Source organism: Pteropus vampyrus, unplaced genomic scaffold (assembly GCF_000151845.1).
Source record: "Pteropus vampyrus isolate Shadow unplaced genomic scaffold, Pvam_2.0 Scaffold2, whole genome shotgun sequence".
Classification (NCBI taxonomy): Eukaryota; Metazoa; Chordata; class Mammalia; order Chiroptera; family Pteropodidae; genus Pteropus; species Pteropus vampyrus.
Window position 1 is genome coordinate 12,982,158 of NW_011888783.1, and position 3,546 is coordinate 12,985,703.

At 36.8% G+C, this 3,546-nt stretch overlaps 1 protein-coding gene and 1 pseudogene across 1 annotated transcript in view; one reads left to right on the forward strand and one right to left on the reverse strand.

The window, feature by feature from the left end:
- PDE11A (phosphodiesterase 11A) overlaps positions 1-3,546 on the forward strand; it is a 327,576-nt gene that overhangs the window by 21,958 nt on the left and 302,072 nt on the right. The window lies entirely within an intron of this gene.
- On the reverse strand, positions 2,586-2,703 carry LOC111739425 (annotated as a pseudogene).

Here is a 3,546-nt window from a genome sequence, read left to right on the forward strand (position 1 = left end):
TCATGAGAGGTTTAACTTGAGGGAATATATCAGGAAACCATACATTACACTTACATATCAACTTTATGTTTTTGTAAAATAAAGTAAAATCAGGATTCTAGCTTTACTTCCTTTGGTCATTTCATTATTTCTGCAAAATGAGCTGCACTTGGGAAAAGCTATTTTCAATTCGTGATGTGCTTACTCTTCATGAAGCAAGAGCTTCAAGCTTTTGTGCGGACACACTTGATTTCTTCTGCATTGTCCTTCTGCAGAAGTCAACTTTTGCTAATATATTTTACCATAGTCTGGGGGGAAAAAGTGACCATGGTGTTGAACTGGCCAATAAGAAGAATGAAAAAGTGTTAACTTCTGACTCTGTTCTAGTAAATTAAGTTGAATATAAACTGCTGTTTATTACCACAGATAGTGTTTATTACCACAAATAGATCTCTTTATTGTTTTGGAGCTGCATTTAGCAACAACATGAGCAGTGGCCCTGAGCACAAATGGCTATCTCTTCAAAGTAGCATGGTATGGTGAAAAAAGCCCAAGCTTTAGACTCAAGCATCTCTGAGTTAGCACTGTAGCTCAGTTACTGGTAAATTACTTACATTATGTAAGTTACTTACCTTCTTTTAGCCTCAGGTTCCTCATGTGTATAATGGCACCAATCATACTCACTTTGCATGGCTGTAGTGAATATTATTTGTATGTAACATACCTACCACAGATATCAGGTCCATGGTATGCTCTTGGTAAATGACATCCATCTTTTTATCTGAAGAATCAATCAGTTTCAAAATTACCTCAGGGCCTTTACAATTTAAACAGATCACAAGCCTCATTTAGTACCTCTTTTAAAGGCTAACTTATCACATGCAATGCTGGAGTAACTGGTATGACACTGTCTGCTTTATGCTTGTCTACTGGCTTAGAAGACCAAGATTGAAAGCCAAAGTCATGAACTGTCTGCTGCTACAAAGCCAGATTGTGTTGCTGCTCTCTCTTCGAATTTTAGTGTCAGTAAAATCCTGACCTGTCCTTTCTGGGAATATCTATATCTATCGTATCTATATCTAGTACTGAAGGATTTGGCTAACATCTTGAATTTAATGTGAATAGAGGGCCCAGCAGAGAAATTTACTAAGGAATTCACGTTATTTATAAGGCATCAGTGTGAATTATCTGCTCATGACAGATACTGTCTGTGAGGAAAATGGCATTGATTCTTATCAAAAAGCATACCATTCCTTAAATTCCATTTCATAAATGTGCACTGAGTACTTAATATCAGCCAGGTCTGGCTGCATGAACCACAAACAAATTGTTTTTATGATAATGTTGGTTAGAATCTATGTCCAAAAACTATAATTAATCTTTATATTGTAAAATAAAAATTTAAAAAAAAACTGTGAAATCTTCCTCTCCAGCATCTTAAATGGGTACCTCACCACTCACATCCCAGGGGCCCAGCAGCTCTTAATCTCAGGAAATTGTTTCAGATGTATTCTCCCACCATTTTCTGCCTCCCACCAAACTTCCCAGTCTTCTTTGAAACAGTATACCTAGATTATTTCTCTCTTGTTTGCCCTTCTGATTGAGTGCTTTCTACATCCTCTTCTCAGCTTTCTGATTTGGCTTTCTTTTCATCTGCTAAATTAAGGAGCCCAAGACAAAAAAATAACAGGGAAAATTTTTATTCCAGCTGTAATTTTTTGCTAGTTGCTGTGGATCTGGACCAAAGTCGGTTCAAGTTTTTATAATTAAGTTCAGGCCATGTGGCATGTAAAATCAGAGTGTGCTGTGTGGATTTGGAAAATCAAGCAGTTCTCTATTATTATCCAGGCTCAGTAACTTATTGCCTGTGGCTTTGGGTGTATTGCTTAATTGTTCATGGTAATGTCAGTTTCTGTATATGTAAAATTCCTATCATGCAGTTCCCAAGGTGTTCTTCCCAGTTGATGACAGCAGAGACATTAGTCTTCTGTCATTGGAGTTTTGGATATATTTCCTTAGTATTTGATCCACAAAATAGAGGAATCCTAAATCCTGTGTTTGCCCCTACTGTCAAAGTTGAGTTGTAATTAAGCCCACATGATACATCCTCAATAATGCATCAGTGGGATCAAAAAAGGTTCTTCATTCCTGGTTAAAATACTGTCAGCCAAGGAGAAGATGAGTGATATGACTGCCTGGAAGATCTGCAGTTGAATGCTGGTGAATTGTTCAGGTTTTTTCTCTAGCTGCCTGCTACAATGATTTGGTTTGAGGTTGATAGAGAGAAGTTTTTCAGTAAGAAGAAATGTCTTGGTTATAGACCTCTTGCCCCTAGCTGTTGTTTTTAAATATTTCTATGCAACTTAATAATAATTTAAGAGACTTCATGGTAGAGTATCTTATATACTTTTCAGATTTTAAAATCAAGTTTACCATTCTGAATGTTGCTTAACAAAAGTTGATTTTAAAGTTTAGTATTATCACATTTTTTGAGGAGTTTTTTGTTTTGTTTTGTTTTGTTTTTTTAGGCAAGGCAAGCCTTGCTTGACCTCACAGATTGCAAGAACCTTGTCAGTTTACAATCCCTTATTTTTTTCATTTTTTTACGTCTACAGTACCTGGTCTTCCTAGGTGGTCTTTCATCCAAGTACTAACCAGGCCCGACCCTCTTAGCTTCCGAGATCAGATGAGATTGGGCTTGTTTAGGGTGGCATGGCTGTAGACTGGAGTTTTTTTAATACTGAGAAAGTTTACATGAAAAGAAGTTTCATGAAATGGTTAAATATTGTGCATGATTTTAAGTGTTGCTGTTTTTATAATTTGGGTAAATCATACTAATGGTATCACCATCTCTTGAGGAAAAAAAAAGTGTGTGTCTTGGGGTGGGAGTGTGTGACTGATTGACCTTTTTAATGACCAGAAAAATGAAATTAAAACGACCATGAGCTACAATTTTCAACACACCAGAATGGCAAAAACGAAAAAGTCTGAAATCAAAAGTCTGATATCAAAAATATCAAATGTTAGCAAGAATGTGGAACAACAGAAGCCGACACATATTGCTAGCGGGAGTGTAACCAGTGCAGCCCTACTTTGGAAAACAATTTGTCATTAATAGTAAATTTGACATGTGCTATGACCCAATAATTCTATTCCTATATGTATACTCTGAAGAAACTCTTACACAAGTATATTAGTTTCCTATTGCTGTTGTAACAGGTGACCATAAATTTAGTGGCCTATGACAACACAAATTTATTCTCTTAAATTCAGGAGGTCTGAAGTCCCAAAATCCAAGTCAGCAGGGCTGTGTTCCTTCTGGAGGCTCAAGGAGAGAATTCTCTTGCCTTTTCTAGCTTCTAGGATTCATCTGCATTCCTTAGTTCATGGCCCAATCCTCTGTCTTTAAATATATTTCAGAGCAGCACAGTATTTTCCAATCTAATTCTGAGCCTCCTACCTCCCTATTTACAAGGACCCTTGTGACTGTATTGGGCCCACCCAGATAATCCAGAATAATCCTCCCATATCACATACTTTATGATGAACCCTGTGACTGTCCCTTCA